We start from the raw sequence: 16,024 nt of genomic DNA, 5'->3' as shown, positions 1-16,024 counted from the left end.
ACCCCTCATAGAATGGGCCTCAAGTCTTTCCGGGACCTGCTTCCCCACCGAGAGGTAAGCAGACACGATCAATTCTTTCAGCCATCTCGAAATAGTAGGTTTGGAGGCTGCCAAGCCCTTACGAGAACCTCCAAAAAGTAGAAACATACGGTCCGACCGCCTGAACTCCTCTGTGACTTTCAGATAATGCTTAAGGATTCTTCGAACATCCAGCATCCACAACTTGCGTTGATCCTCTGACCCCGAGGAGCCCAAAACTGGCAAAACCACTGACTGGGAAAGATGAAAACGAAAATGCAAGACCACCTTAGGAAGAAACAAGGGCACCAGATGCAAAACACATTCCTTAGAAAATTCCAGAAAAGGAGACCTACAAGAAAGGGCCTGCAATTCTGACACTCGTCTAGCCGATGCAATGGCCACCAGAAAAACTGTTTTGAGAGTTAAATCCTTTAGTGAACAAGACAACAAAGGTTCAAAAGGAGGACCTGTAAGGATGGAAAGCACTAAATTCAGATCCCAGGCAGGAAAGATTTCCCTGAACAGAGAGCAGAGAACAACCCCCTTTAAAAAGCGGGACACATCCGGATGACTAGCTAGAGACCTACCTTGTACTCTACCTTGAAAGCAGAGTAACACCACCACCTGCACCTTCAGGGAAGCTAAGGCCAAACCTCTCTCAAAACCCTGCTGCAAAAAATCCAACACATCCGCCACAGAAGCACGAAGAGGAACGAAGCCCCGTTCAGCACACCAGGTCCCAATATAGCTCAAGGACGTCGACCGGCGACACGAGTGGAGCATGGTGGAGATAACTCGAGAAGAGTAAACCTTCTTCAACAAGCCCGCATGTTCAAGAGCCAGGCCGCAAGACAAAAATCGAGCCGGGTCTGGATGAAGGATTGGACTCATAACCAAAAGACCGACCTGGTCCGGGAGTCGAAGAGGGGAAGCAGACCGAAGACGCCGTAGATCTGCGTACCACGGTCTGCGAGGTCAGTCCGGAGCCACCAAAATCACCAGACCTCCAGCCGCTTCGATCCTTTGAATGAGTCGCCCCAGAAAAGGCCACCGGGGGGGGAGGGGAATGCATAGAGAAGACCCAGAGGCCAGAGCTGAAGAAGAGCATCTATGCCCTCTGCCTTGACGTCCTTTCTGAGACTGAAGAAGCGAGGCACCTTTGCATTGAGACGTGGCGAACAGATCCATGAGGGGAATCCCCCAGCGATCTGTTATCAAGCTGAATGCCTGTTGGCTGAGAGACCACTCCACCGGATCGAGAGTGTGCCGACTTGGAAAATTCACCTGGATATTCTCCACCCCCGATACATGCAACGCTGAGAGGGCCAACAAGTGACTCTCTGCCCAAGCCATAAGCCGCCTTGTCGCTTCCTGCTATAAGAGGCGACTTCGCATTCCTCCCTGATGATTGACATGAGCCACTGCAGTCACGTTGTCCGAGAGAATTTGTACAGCAGTTCATCTCTGCACCAACACAAAGGCCTCCAGAGCCAGCTGAATTGCCCTGGTTTCCAACAAGTTGATCGATAGGGAGGCCTCTTGGGTAGACCACAGCCTGAGCAAACTGACCCATGCAGTGGGCTCCCCAGCCCCGAAGACTGGCGTCTATCATCACCACTGTCCACTGGAGGGCCTCTAACAGCATTCCCTTGGTCACATTGCTCAGCTGAAACCACTTCCGCGTACCTGGGTTCGCAGAGGGATCTTCTTCCACAGAGAATCCGACTGTGGAGACCATCTGGACAAGAGAGAGACCTGAAGAGTTCTCATGTGAGCTCGGGCCCAAGGAACCACTTCTATGGACGCCGTCATGGATGCCAGCACCTGCAGATAATCTCTGTAACAGGGAGCTGGCTGATGAACAAAGCTCTGAATCTGGGTTCGCAGCTTGAGAATTCTGTTCGGTGGTAGAAATATCCAAGCTTGCTCTGTGTCGAAAGACATCCCCAAATACTCCAGGGACTGAGAGGGGATCAGACGGCTCTTGTCGAAGTTGACAACCCAGCCCAAGGAATGCAGGAACTGAACTACTCGAGCTGTGACTTCCACACTCTCTTGATAAGACTTTGACCGAATTAGCCAGTTGTCCAGGTAAGGTTGAACCAAAATGCCTTCTTTTCTGAAAGCAGCCGCCACCACTACCATAATCTTGGTGAAAGTGCGAGGAGCTGTTGCCAGGCCAAACGGGAGCGCCTGAAACTGAAAGTGATAACCCAGTACCGCAATCTGAAGGAACCGCTGATGAGGGGGCCTGATAGGAATGTGGAGATACGCCGTCAGATCCAAAGCCATCAGAAACTCTCCCGCCCTGACGGCAACTGTAACTGAGCGAAGGGTTTGCATCCTGAAGATGGACACCTTGAGGGTACGATTGACCGCTTTGAGGTCCAAGATGGGCCAAAAGGCAACTTCCTTCTTCAGGACCACAAAGTAAACTGACTAATGACCCTGCCCGATTTCTGAGGATGGCAAGGGACAAATAGCTTGAAGGTCTAAGAGCCTGAGGAGAGTATCTCGCACTGCGCTTGCTTTGAGGGGAGACCGACAGGGGGACTCCTAAGTAGGCATCTGCTAGGGGCCGAGCAAATTCTAAGGCATACCTGTCTTAAATAACCTCTAAAACCCATTGATCAGAGGTAATCTGGGCCCACCTCTGAAGAAAGTGAGAGAGCCGAGCTCCCACTGAAATCAGAGGAAGGTCCCGCGTACCTTCATTGGGCAGGACGGGCGGGTGACTGGAAAGAGACACCAGAATCCCAACCCCCACAATGGGATCCAAGAAAGGACTGAGATCTCTGGAAGAAATGGGATCTCTGGGGCAGGAGACCCCTTCCAGACAAACTGCTGAAAATCACACCCCCTGCCCCTGGAGCTCGTCACGCCCCTGCCAACTGCTCTAAGCCTTTCCTCTGGAAGACGAGGCACTTTAGTGTCCCCGAGACTATGAACTAACTTATCCAACTCATCCCAACAGAAAGGAACCCTTAAAGGGAAACTTACTCAACTTAGACTTGGAAGCAGCGCCCGCCGACCAACCTCTCAACCAAAGAGTTTGGCGAGCTGCTATCCCCAAGGCCATGGATTTGGAGGAGGTTCTCAACAAATCGTACAAGGTATCAGCTAAAATGGCAGAGCCCATCTCAATCTTGGCTACCTCCAAATCTATGAAAGACAAATTGTCAGAATCCCTGTCCAAGACTCACTCAGCCCAGCGGAAACAGGCACTAGCTACCAAAGAACCAAAAATAGCTGCTTGAACGGCCAAGGAACATCAAAGATACTCTTCAAAAGAGCCTCCACCTGTCGATCCTGCACATCCCTAAGGGTCGTGCCACCATCAACAGGGACCGTGTTACACTTGGTGACTGCTGAGACCACAGCACCCACCACAGGAATCTTAAGGGGCTTCTCCTCCGGGACAGGATAAAGTCGCACCATGGACCTAAGTGAAAAGGAGAATCCAGGGCATCCCACTGTACCTGATGTCCCTGATATCCTGGTGCATAGGGAACGTCTTCCCCGAGTGCTTAATGCCCTTGACTAAGAGATCCACTTTACGTACCTCAGGAACTGCAGTCTGCTCATCCTCAAAATGAAGGGTAGAAGCTACTAAGGATATTAACTCCTGAAGATCTTCTTTATGGAATATGCGCACCACCAAGTGATTCTCACCCACAGGAAGGGAATCTGTACCTGGATCAGAAGAGAGATGATTCTTTAACTGCTGAGCTTCAAAGCCTTCCACTTCCTCCAAGGAAGGCATATCTAATTCAGCATCAGAGAGCTGCGCCTCTGGGAGATCCCAAGACCCCTGGGGCTCTCTTAAGAAGAGGAACATGTCTTGTCAGGCCACCCCCAGAAGAGGCAGGAGAAGAAGAAGCCTCAGCATCCGATTTTTTTTTTTTTTTTTTTTAACAAGAAGGCTTGGTACATTTGTAGAACAAGTTCAGGAGGGAAACCATCCTCCTGAGAAGTCAAGTTCTGAGGCACAGCAAATGCGGGGAGTCTGTCCCTGTCTGCAAGGGAGGAAGAGCCTGCCAAAATGGCTGTCTTTCCCGCCGAAGATACGCTGGCGGGCTCTGCTGCGGGGACCAATGACGCCGAGTAAGCCGCAACCACCGGGACCTCAGGAGGGAGGTATCAACGACTCCACTGCCTTGCAGTACTTACAAGCACTGGATGAGCCTCCCCCCTCCCCGACACGTGCACTCCAGCGGTGCTTGGTTTGCCAAACCCCATCAATCCAATCCTGGGCCGATCCAGAGGAACACTAAGGAACAAGGGTTTTCCCCATTCTGTATTGTGGGTCATGCTTAACACATCTGGTCCCCAGTCCTCATTTTTCTACAGCCTAAATTTACAATATCATCTGTCAATACCGGTCCATATTCTTTAGATTCTGAATGCTGAAATAATGTATTAATATTTCTATTACAACTATGTTTTTTTTTCGTCGTCATTAGTGTTGGATGCCACTGTAGTTTATGAAAAAACAACCCCAGTGTTGCTCAGACTTTAGCATATATTCCTTCCACTTCTGACCCTGTTATAGGGCAGTCAATAACCCATCATTTCTAAACAGAGAAAGCATAATGAAGGTAAAATTATGTATAATCATACCTGATAATTTTCTTTCCATTAATCATAGCTGATCAATCCATAGACTGGTGGGTTGTGTCCATCTACCAGCAGGTGGAGATAGAGAGCAAACTTTTGCCTCCCTATATGTGGTCATGTGCTGCCGGAAACTCCTCAGTATGTCGATATCAAAGCTCCATCCGCAGGACTCAGCACTTAGAGAATTACACCCACAAAGGGACACTCTGCCCAGCTCACCACCGCCGAAACGGGGTAGGGGAATTAACCCAGCTCATCCCCACACAAGTGGGGGAGGGGAATCCGTCCAGCTCATCCCCGCGGAGCGGGGGAGGGACACCACACCCGCCGATGCGGGGGGATCTGGCTTATCCTGCAACCGCAACCGCGGGAGGAGCTGACTGACCCTAACACCGCCGAAGCGGGAGGGGTACAAAGCTGCCCTACAGCCGCACGAAGCGGGAGGGAGTGCCGGCAGAATTTTAAGTCTCAATCCAGCCCCGTAAAACGGAGGGGAGAGGAATGCAGCAGCTCACTGTAACACAAACTCGTCTTAACTCTTGAAGAATCCAAGTGAAAAAAACTTGAACACGAAGTCTTCCTGAAGTAACTGAAGACTAAACTTGAACCTGAAATGCAACCAGAATAAAAACAGTACAGATATCTGGGAGGGGCTATGGATTGATCAGCTATGATTAATGGAAAGAAAATTATCAGGTATGATTATACATAATTTTACCTTCCATATCATCAAGCTGATCAATCCATAGACTGGTGGGATGTACCGAAGCAGTACTCACCCAGGGCGGGACATTGAAATCCCTGACCTTAATACTGAAGCTCCAAACCGGGCCTCCGCCCGTGCAGCCACAGTCAAACGGTAATGCTTGGAGAATGTATGAGCCGAAGCCCAAGTTGCCGCCTTGCATATCTCTTCCAAGGAGACGGATCCGGCCTCTGCCATCGAAGCCGCCTGAGCTCTCGTGGAGTGAGCCTTCAGCTGGAGAGGCGGCACCTTCCCCGCGGTCACATAAGCTGCTGCAATGGCTTCCTTGACCCATCTTGCCACTGTAGGCTTAGCAGCCTGCAGACCCCTACGAGGACCTGCAAACAGGACAAACAGATGATCCGATTTCCGGAAATCATTGGTCACTTCCAAGTATCTGATGATGACTCGTCTCACATCCAGATATTTAAGAGCAGAGTACTCCTCTGGGTAGTCCTCCCTACGAAAGGAAGGGAGACAGAGCTGCTGATTCACATGGAAGCGAGAAACAATCTTGGGCAGAAAGGAAGGCACTGTGCGAATAGTCACTCCTGCCTCAGTGAACTGCAGAAAAGGCTCTCGACATGAGAGCGCCTGGAGCTCGGAAACTCTTCTGGCTGAAGTGATAGCCACCAAAAAGACTGCTTTCAACGTCAGGTCTTTCAGAGATGCCCTCGACAAGGGTTCAAACGGGGCTTCTGCAATGCTCTTAGCACCAGGTTGAGATTCCACGCAGGCACCACTGAGTGCAGAGGAGGGCGCAGGTGATTAACTCCCTTGAGAAAGCGCACCACATCTGGCTGCGAAGCCAGGGAAGCACCCTTCAGGCGGCCCCTGAAGCAAGCCAGAGCCGCTACCTGGACTTTAAGGGAACTGAGCGACAGGCCTTTCTCCAGACCTTCTTGCAGGAACGCCAACACTGAAGAAATTGAAGCAGTGAAGGGAGAAAGTGAGCCTGCTTCACACCACGCTGCAAAGATACGCCAAACCCTGGCGTAAGCAGTAGAAGTAGAGCGCTTCCTCGCTCTCAGCATAGTGGGGATGACCTTGTCTGAGAAGCCCTTCTTCCTCAGACTCTGCCGCTCAATAGCCAGGCCGTAAGACCAAAGGGGGAGGGATCCTCCATCACCACGGGACCCTGATGTAACAGGCCGTGCTCCACTGGCAGCCGCAGAGGATCGTCGACTGAGAGCCCGATCAAGTCCGCATACCAGGGACGTCTGGGCCAATCCGGACCCACCAGGATTACCCTGCCGGGATGCTTTGCCACCCGGTCTAGCACCCTGCCCAACATGGGCCAGGGCGGGAACACATAGAGGAGCTCTTGTGTCGGCCACTGTTGGAGAAGAGCATCTACTCCCAGGGATCGAGGGTCCCGTCCTCTGCTGAAAAAGCGCGGCACTTGGCAATTGGCCGATGACGCCATCAGATCTAGGCTCGGCTGGCCCCAGCGCTTCGTGATGTCCAAGAACGCCTGAGCAGATAGCTGCCACTCTCCGGGCTCCAAGGTATGGCGACTGAGAAAGTCCGCCTTGACATTCATGACTCCGGCAATGTGGGCCGCTGAAAGCTGCTCCAGGTTCGCTTCCGCCCACTGGCAAAGATTCATAGCCTCCTTGGCTAGAGGGGCGCTCTTGGTACCTCCCTGGCGGTTGACATAGGCCACAGCCGTGGCATTGTCCGACAGGACCCGTACAGGCTTCAACACCAGTACCGGGATGAACTCCAAAAGCGCCAACCGAATGGCTCTGAGTTCCAGGAGGTTGATAGACCACTTTGCCTCTGCAGGAGACCAGAGCCCCTGCGCTGTCCTTCCCAAGCAGTGGGCTCCCCAGCCCAACAACGAGGCGTCCGTCGTGACGACAATCCACTCTGGGGTCACCAGAGGCATTCCCGCAGACAACTTGTCTGTCTGCATCCACCAGCTCAGCGCCTTGCGCACTGCTGGATCCAAGGGAAGGCGCACAGCATAATCCTCCGACATCGGAGTCCAGCGCTGCAGCAGGGAGTGTTGTAGTGGTCTCATATGAGCCCTGGCCCAGGGCACTACTTCCATCGTGGCCGTCATAGAGCCCAACAGCTGCACATAGTCCCAAGCCCGAAGAGGAGAGGCTACTAGGAACTGGTCCACCTGAGCCTGAAGTTTGACAATCCGATTGTCTGGCAGGAACACTCTGCCCACTTGGGTGTCGAATCGAACTCCCAGATACTCCAGGGACTGAGTCGGGCGCAGCTGGCTCTTCTCCCAGTTGATGATCCATCCCAGGGAGCTCAAAAGAGCAACTACCCGGTCCACAGCTTCGCCGCACTCTGCATAAGAGGGGGCTCGGATCAACCAGTCGTCCAGATAAGGATGGACTTGGACTCCTTCCTTTCGCAGGAAGGCCGCTATGACCACCATTACTTTGGAAAAGGTCCGCGGAGCAGTAGCCAACCCGAACGGGAGGGCTCTGAACTGGAAGTGTCGGCCCAGGACTGCAAAACGCAGAAAGCGTTGATGAGGAGGCCAGATGGGAATATGCAAGTATGCTTCCTTGATGTCCAAGGATGCCAGGTACTCCCCTGCCTTCACTGCCACTATAACAGAGTGGAGAGTCTCCATGCGAAAGTGCCGCACTTTCAAGGCCCGATTGACCCCTTTGAGGTCGAGGATAGGCCGGACAGAACCTCCTTTCTTTGGTACCACAAAGTAAATGGAGTAACGCCCCTTGCCAAGCTGATTTTCTGGCACCGGGACGACCGCACCCAGGCGGATCAGATTGTCCAAAGTCTGCTGCACTGCCACAGCTTTGACCGGAGACTTGCAGGGAGAGAGTACAAACCCGTCTCTTAAGGGTCGGCAGAACTCTAGCTTGTAGCCGTCTCTGATGACTTCCAGCACCCAAGCGTCTGAAGTTATTGTGGTCCACTCGCCCAGAAACGAGGACAGCCGTCCTCCAATCTGCACTGGGGCGTGGACCAAGACCCCGTCATTGGGTACGAGACCCTGGGGGAGGACCGGAGGGAGCACCTCCGGGACGGCGGTCTCTGCGAAAGGAATGCTGCTTGGGGGAGAAATTCCTCTTAAAGGAAGAGGGGGCAGAAGAACCCGACCTGCCCGGGCGGTACCGACGGGCTTCCTGAAACCGTCCTCTGGAGGTACCGGGACGAGCACTAGCCCGAGCCCTGACCTCTGGTAACTTCTTGCCCTTAGACGTGCCGAGATCGGTCACGATTTTGTCCAGCTCGACCCCAAAGAGCAGCTTGCCTTTAAAAGGCAATCTAGCCAGGCGGGATTTAGAGGCGTGGTCAGCAGACCAATGTTTCAGCCAAAGCCACCGCCGCGCAGAGACTGTCTGAGCCATGCCTTTAGCTGAGGCTCTCAAGACATCATACAGCAAGTCTGCCAAATAGGCTAAGCCCGATTCCAGGGCCGGCCAATCAGCCCTCAAGGAATGATCCGAGGGGGAAGCCCGCTGCACCATAGTCAGGCACGCCCTGGCCACATAGGAGCCGCAAACTGAGGCCTGCAAACTTAAAGCAGCCGCCTCAAAGGACGACCTTAAGGCCGCCTCCAATCTTCTGTCTTGGGCGTCCTTTAGGGCCGTGCCACCTTCCACCGGCAATGCCGTTTTCTTAGTCACCGCAGTGATTAAAGAATCCACGGTAGGCCACAGATAGGCCTCACGTTCACTCACAGCCAAAGGATAGAGGCGGGACATAGCCCTAGCCACTTTAAGGCTCGCTTCCGGGACATCCCATTGAGCCGAAATTAAGGTGTGCATGGCATCATGCACGTGGAAGGTTCTAGGCGGGCGCTTCGTCCCCAGCATAATGGCAGAGCCAACAGGGGCTGAGGGAGAGACGTCCTCCGGAGAGGAAATCTTCAAAGTGTCCATGGCCTGTAACAACAGGTTGGGCAAATCCTCTGGGCGAAAAAGCCGCGCTGCAGAGGGGTCATCCGCTCCATCCGAGCGGGGATCCGTCTCCTCCAAGGAATCCGCAAAGGACCGTTGGGAGACCTCAGACACGCTGCCCTCATCTACATCGGAGGAGACAAATTCCTCCAAGGCCTGGGAATCAACCCGAGGGCGTTTACCTCTGGGAACCTCAACCTCTTTACCAGACGAGGGAGCAGGGGCAGCGTTGTGCATGAGGAAGGCCTGATGCAGCAGCAAAACAAACTCGGGGGAGAAACCCCCCAGACTGTGCACTTCCGCAGCCTGGGCAACAGCCCTAGGCGCACCCTCAACCGGCGCTCGCAATAGCGGGGGAGAGACATGCTGCGCATCCAAAATGGCGTCCGGCGCGAAACTCCGCGAAGGAGCCGCGCGGGAAGAACGGCTCTTAACTTTAGCCGCTTCTGTGCCGTCGCCCAAATTAAGGGCGTTCATGGCATTAATGTCTCCAACCTCAAGGGCGGCCCAAGAAGAAGCCGTCCGAGCCGCGTGGCCGGCCAAGATGGCGGAGGCGAGGAGCGGGGGATGGGCGTTTATGGCGGGAAAAACCGCCACGCCGGAGGAAAGACCGCGACATTCATCGGTCACGAAACTGTCACCCAACAAGGGCGAATCAGGCTTTAAGACCCCCGCATCCCCTCTAGAAGCGCTCAAGCGACCCGGGGAGCGACCCTTTGCGCCCTCGCCCTCCGACGCCATATGCCACGAGGAGAAGAATCGGGGAACCCCCTGCCCGCTATAAAAAGGTAAAAATTACCTGCTGTCCGCTCCGAGTTGTAACGACCTGGTGTCCCAGTGAGTTGCTGCAATAGACGCTTAAATAAACGTCGAAATAAACGCCTTTAAGGACGTTCAAAATTTTTTTTTTTTTTTTTTTTTTTACGGAGCCAGCGGGAGGGGGGAGAAAAGGAGGGACCTGGCACCACCAGGTTTGCACTTGCTCAAAAGAGCCCTCAACCCCATGCACTCAACAAAACCTAAGAATTAGGCTTGGAGGCCTAGCCAGAGCTGCTGCTGTGTGTGACCACCACCTGCTGAGATAGAGAACATACTGAGGAGTTTCCGGCAGCACATGACCACATATAGGGAGGCAAAAGTTTGCTCTCTATCTCCACCTGCTGGTAGATGGACACAACCCACCAGTCTATGGATTGATCAGCTTGATGATATGGAAGATCCATGTTGTAATTTCAACCCAACTATGTGCTCTTACAAAGTTCTTACCATGGATAGCTCTTTTCTTTCATTCACCTGCGTGCAATGTGTCTTTTATAATACTCCTTCCTAGAAAGAAACATAAGATAGCAGGATTTCAGGACTGATAACATTTTATTTAAGGCTCACTACTTATTAACATAAAAAGTCATCTGTATGCTAGAGCGTAAAGAGTTGTTCCAATCCAGTTCCCAGTCATTTACAAACTTTTTTCCTCAAAAACAAAAAGCAGTTTTCTGTAATTCTAAAATAAGCAGTCTTTTCTTAATATTTATCTTAAAAATGTTTATATAATTATAAATCTTCCACTTTATGAATATAAACGTATTTTTATTCCAAATTGTCCATATCAAAACCAAAAGAAAAAGCCAGAGAATTACACCATAAAGATCTTGGGGGGGAGGGGGGCTTTTACTAAAGCTTAGCTCGAGTTATCAGCAGCAGGGTCCATTTTATTCCTAGGGCCCTGCTGCACATAACTCGAGCTAAACTTTAGTAAGAGACCACCTTACATAACAATTAAAAATGTTAAAACTGGAGAAAATGTAAAATCCCTTAAGGAAAAATTGTCTATTCTCTTAAATTATACTCGATTGCAAAAAGAAAAGTAACGACCTCGGTTATTCTGGACAAGGAGCCTCCCCTCATTTACTAAATCGCATGCTAATGCCGAGCCGACACAGCCCAGGCATTCACTATAATGGGCTGTGTCGGCATTGCCGCGCGGCTTAGTGAACAAGGTCTTTTTGGTATGCCTTCAGCTCCGAAACCAACTAGTTCGGCTGCAAAAACCAGCTGAGCATTCTTTACAACAGCTACCGACTTGATATGCAGAAGATTCATATTCGTTTTAAGAAAGCGGAATTACTATTTTGTCCTCCGCCACCCACTGGCAAAAGATAACGGGATCCTCCCGGATTCGATTACAAAACCTTTAAAAGTTCCAAAAAAATCTGGACTGGAAAAACATTGATTCAATCTTCTAAAGCAAAGAATAGAACGCATATAACACTTAGAGCTTGAAGGTAATAAGTCCCTTAAGCAAATATGCATTATTTGAGTTTGATTCACGCGCCTATTCACGGTCTAATTCATCATGCATAAATCTATAATGGACCTGAGCAATTAATCTAATCCCGGTTAAAACAACTATTTAAAACGAATTCAAGTCGGGTTTAGGCCTTGATATAAAACCTGAACAAGTGTATGTGGTTTTAAAAAAAATTATTTTTTTATTTTTAGAAAAATCGTTCCCTATTACATTAACGAGGGGGTTGGGGAACAAGATGCAGAAAAGCCCTGAACCACCAACCGAGAGCTTCTGGCGTAAATAAAAAGTGGGTGGAAATCAAAGTCTCCGTCTCGTCTCTGGATCTCTTCCGGGGGGATGACACGTTGCACCACGTTCGCCAGGCCTAATAAAACACGTTACCAGGGGTTTGAAAGCTATCAGGGAGATGAGCCAGTTAATGGTCCACCACAACCCGGCTCATTTCGAGCCAGTAGCGGCCACTTTAGTATTTCATCTCAAACCTGCAAAATGCTTCAAACACTACTTCTTATTCCTACCTTGTTTTGTAGAGAACTCTCTAACAAAACAGACCTTCTAAAACCAACCCGCCTAGTCCTATCCTATACCGCAAGTCGGCTACTTAGTTAGCGCGAGAATGCACGCTGTCGCTGGCGTCACCAACGGCTCGAAGCTCCTCGCGAGAAGTGCTCAACGCCCGAAGAAGCGCGCGCGCGGAGCCTGCCGAGTAGACTCTCTTTGACTCTGAGGTCAAGCCAAGAGGTCATGCGCGCTAGTCAAGGGCCTGAAGCGAGACCTCTTCCAATAGCTGCTAATAATTCCAGTCCGGAACCTTTGGACCTTACTTTATCAAGTATGAAAGAGCAATTTACCAAGAGCAGAGGCAAATGTTAAAAAGTTTTGCAAAGTGGCATAATAATCCAGAAACTGAACACACATTTCTTGAGAGGAAAACAAACAGCAAACAAAAAACACTTAAGGAAATGTTTAAATAATAAGAAATGTCAGTATTGGAATTTTGAAATGCCCTGTGGCAGGGGAGGGGAACAAATCCAGAGATTCCAAGGCTGGATCATCCCAGAGTTAAGAGTTTGGGTGTCTGGGGTGTAGTACAAATTTAGAAAAATTAAAAGAAAAAAAACCATAAAATTAACATTTGTTTTTCTATGGTGTTTTTAAAAGGATATAGGCAAGTGGAGGCAGCATTAGTTTTCAAAGGAATTTGCCCAGTTACCTAAGCAATAACCAAATTCTCAAAACTGAAAATTACCCCAATGCATTCTGCCACGGAATCACTACTGTGGCTTTGTAAAAGGAGCCCTTAGTAGCTAAAAGCATGCACTGGTGTATTTGCTCTCTCCCTCCCTCTTTTCCCTGTAAGTAAAGGTATGCAGGAAGCAGTGGCAAGGAATTTTCAACAGGAGATGCATCTCATGCATTTCCCTCCCTTCCCTGCCTGCAAAGCTCTCCCATTCCTTCCCCAATCACCTCCAGTCTTCATCCAGGCACAGGTCTGGGGTGGGGTGGGGCTTTCTTTCTCTCTGAACCTGAAGGTCCCACCCTTCAGAAAACAGGAAGTTGCATCAGAAGGGGAGGGACTGTTCAGAAAGGTGCAGTTCAGGCCATAAGCAGTCTATGAGTCACTGGTGCAGCCCAGGCAAAGATTGGAGGTGATTTTAAGGCACTGGGAGAGATGGAATTGCTAGAGCCCATCCCAAAGCTGGTGATTTACTACTGCTTTGCTGGAGATTGAAGGCCAATGAGTGAGGTTTTTTTTTTCGTGGGCCCCAGACATGTCTAAAAGTAATTATGGCAAAAGCACATTCCAAAAACTGACATAATTTGATCAATAAGATAAAAAAAATGTTCACCTTTGTTGTCTGGTCATTTAATTTTTCTTATTGCGTTGGTCTTAGTTTTTAGATTCTGGTTTCTGCTTTCCTCTTTCTTAACTGTTTTGCCAGAATCTCCTTGTCCACTTCTTTTCTTTCCATGTCCACCATCCATCTTCTTTCTGCATTCATATCTATCTGACCTAGCATCATCCCTGTGGCCTTGTCCCTGTCTTCCCACCATGTTGAGCGTCTCCCATCGCTGTGTCCCTACTCTTGCCCTCTCCTACATAACTCTTCTGTGTCCCTATGCCCCGCCTATATGCCAGCTTATCTCTCTCGCTTTTTCTTCCCTCTTATCTCCCTCCCCCAGCCAGCATCTCTCCCTCTGCTCCCCCTCCCAGGGATCCAGCAAGTGTTCCTCTATCTTCCCTTGCTCCTGTTCTCTTCTGCAGGACCAGAACCTCTCCCTTTTCCTTCTTTCCCCACAGGCCCTGGCATCTCATTCCTTGTCCATCTCTCCCCCCCCCCCCCCCCCCGTCCAGAACCTCTTTCCCTCTCTGTGCCCCCTCACTTCCTCACCCTCCTCATTGGATCGCTCTCTTCCCTACTTGACCTTCCTGACCAGCACTTGACAGGGGTTGCGTATGCAACACACACACTTTGAATGGCTACGCCACTAGGAAGTATGCTCAGGTTTCTTCTAACTGGAGGGTACTTAGCTTTAGTAGGGGAACTGTTCATTCTACCATAATCACATATTTTCGTAAATGGCATGATAGCCTTGTTAATCCACTTTTAAAGGTAATAAAATTAAATAAAACAAAATATGATACCTTTTTTATTGGACTAATTTAATACATTTTATGATTAGCTTTCAAAGGCATTACCTTCTTCAGATCAGAAATGAGCAAATGATATCAAATATCAGAATGTATAAGTGAAACATAAAAGCATTCCAATGATAGTCTCACAGGGGGGACAATTCACAAAGCATTAGTGCTAAAGCAGTGGCGTAGCTAGGACAGAATGGACCCTGGGCAGAAAAATTGAAATGGCCCCCTTTAACTACATTGCACCCAAGGTAGTGGGGACCGGGAGGGACAGAGGTGGAAATAGGGAGGATGCACATTTCTCAAAGCTGACCTATTACAATTAATAAATGCAGACAATAATACTGTTCTTCTACCTTTATTGTGTGAGCATTGCTTTGGTCCATAAGTACATATTGCCATACTGGGAAAGACCAAAGGTCCATGGAGCCCAGCATCCTGTTTCCAACAGTGGCCAATCCAGGTCACAAATACCTGGCAAGATGCCAAAAAAAGTACAAAATATTTTATGCTGCTTATCCCAGAAATAGTGGATTTTCCCCAAGTACATTTAATAACGGTCTATGGACTTTAGGAAGCTGTCCAAACCTTTTTAAAACTCCGCTAAGCTAACCGCATTTACCACATTCTCTGGCAACGAATTCCAGAGTTTAATTACACGTTGAGTGAAGAAAAAGTTTCTCTGAATAGTTTTAAATTTACTACATTGTAGCTTGATTGCATGCCCCCTACTCCTAGTATTTTTGGAAAGCGTGAACAGACGCTTCACATCTACCCGTTCAACTCCACTCATTATTTTATAGACCTCTATCATATCTCCCCTCAGCCGCCTTTTCTCCAAGCTGAAGAGCCCTAGCTGTTTTAGCCTTTCCTCATAGGGAAGTCGTCCCATCCCCTTTATCATTTTCGTCGCCCTTCTCTGCACCTTTTCTAATTCCACTATATCTTTTTTGAGATGCAGCGACCAGAATTGAACACAATATTCGAGGTGCAGTCGCACCATGGAGCGATACAAAGGCATTATAGCATCCTCATTTTTGTTTTCCATTCCTTTCCTAATAATACCTAACATTCAATTTGCTTTCTTAGCTGAGGCAGCACACTGAGCAGAAGGTTTCAACGTATCATCAACGACGACACCTAGATCCCTTTCTTGGTCCGTGACTCCTAACGTGGAACCTTGCATCACATAGCTATAATTCGGGTTCCTCTTTCCCACATGCATCACTTTGCACTTGCTCACATTAAACGTCATCTGCCATTTAGACGCCCAGTCTCGTAAGGTCCGCTTGTAATTTTTCACAATCGTCTCGCGATTTAATGACTTTGAGTAACTTTGTGTCATCAACAAATTTAATTACCTCACTAGTTACTCCCATCTCTAGGTCATTTATAAATATGTTAAAAAGCAGCAGTCCCAGCACAGAGCCCTGGGGAACCCCACTAACTACCCTTCTCCATTGAGAATACTGACCATTTAACCCTACTCTCTGTTTTCTACCTTTTAACCAGTTTTTAACCCACAATAGAACACTACCTCCTATCCCATGACTCTCCAATTTCCTCTGGAGTCTTTCGTGAGGTACTTTGTCAAATGCCTTCTGAAAATCCAGATACACAATATCAACTAGCTCCCCTTTATCCACATGTTTGTTCACCCCTTCAAAGAAATGTAGTAGATTGGTGAGGCAAGATTTCCCTTCACTAAATCCATGTTGACTTTGTCTCATTAATCCATGCTTTTGAATATGCTCTGTAATTTTGTTCTTAATAATAGTCTCTACCATTTTGGC

The 16,024-nt window shown here is 49.4% G+C and overlaps 1 long non-coding RNA gene across 2 annotated transcripts in view; it reads right to left on the bottom strand.

Moving 5' to 3' along the window:
• LOC115458660 overlaps positions 1-12,240 on the bottom strand; it is a 54,817-nt gene extending 42,577 nt beyond the window's left edge. The window contains exons 1-2 of one of the 2 annotated variants that reach the window (XR_003940130.1): positions 12,106-12,240; positions 10,546-10,605 (exon numbers count right to left, since the gene is read on the bottom strand). This is a non-coding gene — a long non-coding RNA (uncharacterized LOC115458660). Of the gene's footprint in view, positions 1-10,545; positions 10,606-11,848; positions 12,055-12,105 lie in introns of those variants that run through there. The other variant, XR_003940131.1, reaches the window with a different exon arrangement.
• Positions 12,241-16,024: the final 3,784 nt, after the last annotated feature.

The sequence above is a fragment of the Microcaecilia unicolor genome, unplaced genomic scaffold (assembly GCF_901765095.1).
Source record: "Microcaecilia unicolor unplaced genomic scaffold, aMicUni1.1, whole genome shotgun sequence".
Taxonomy (NCBI): domain Eukaryota; kingdom Metazoa; phylum Chordata; class Amphibia; order Gymnophiona; family Siphonopidae; genus Microcaecilia; species Microcaecilia unicolor.
The sequence above is the reverse complement of the archived record's forward strand: the minus strand, read 5'-3'. Positions and strand labels throughout refer to the sequence as shown.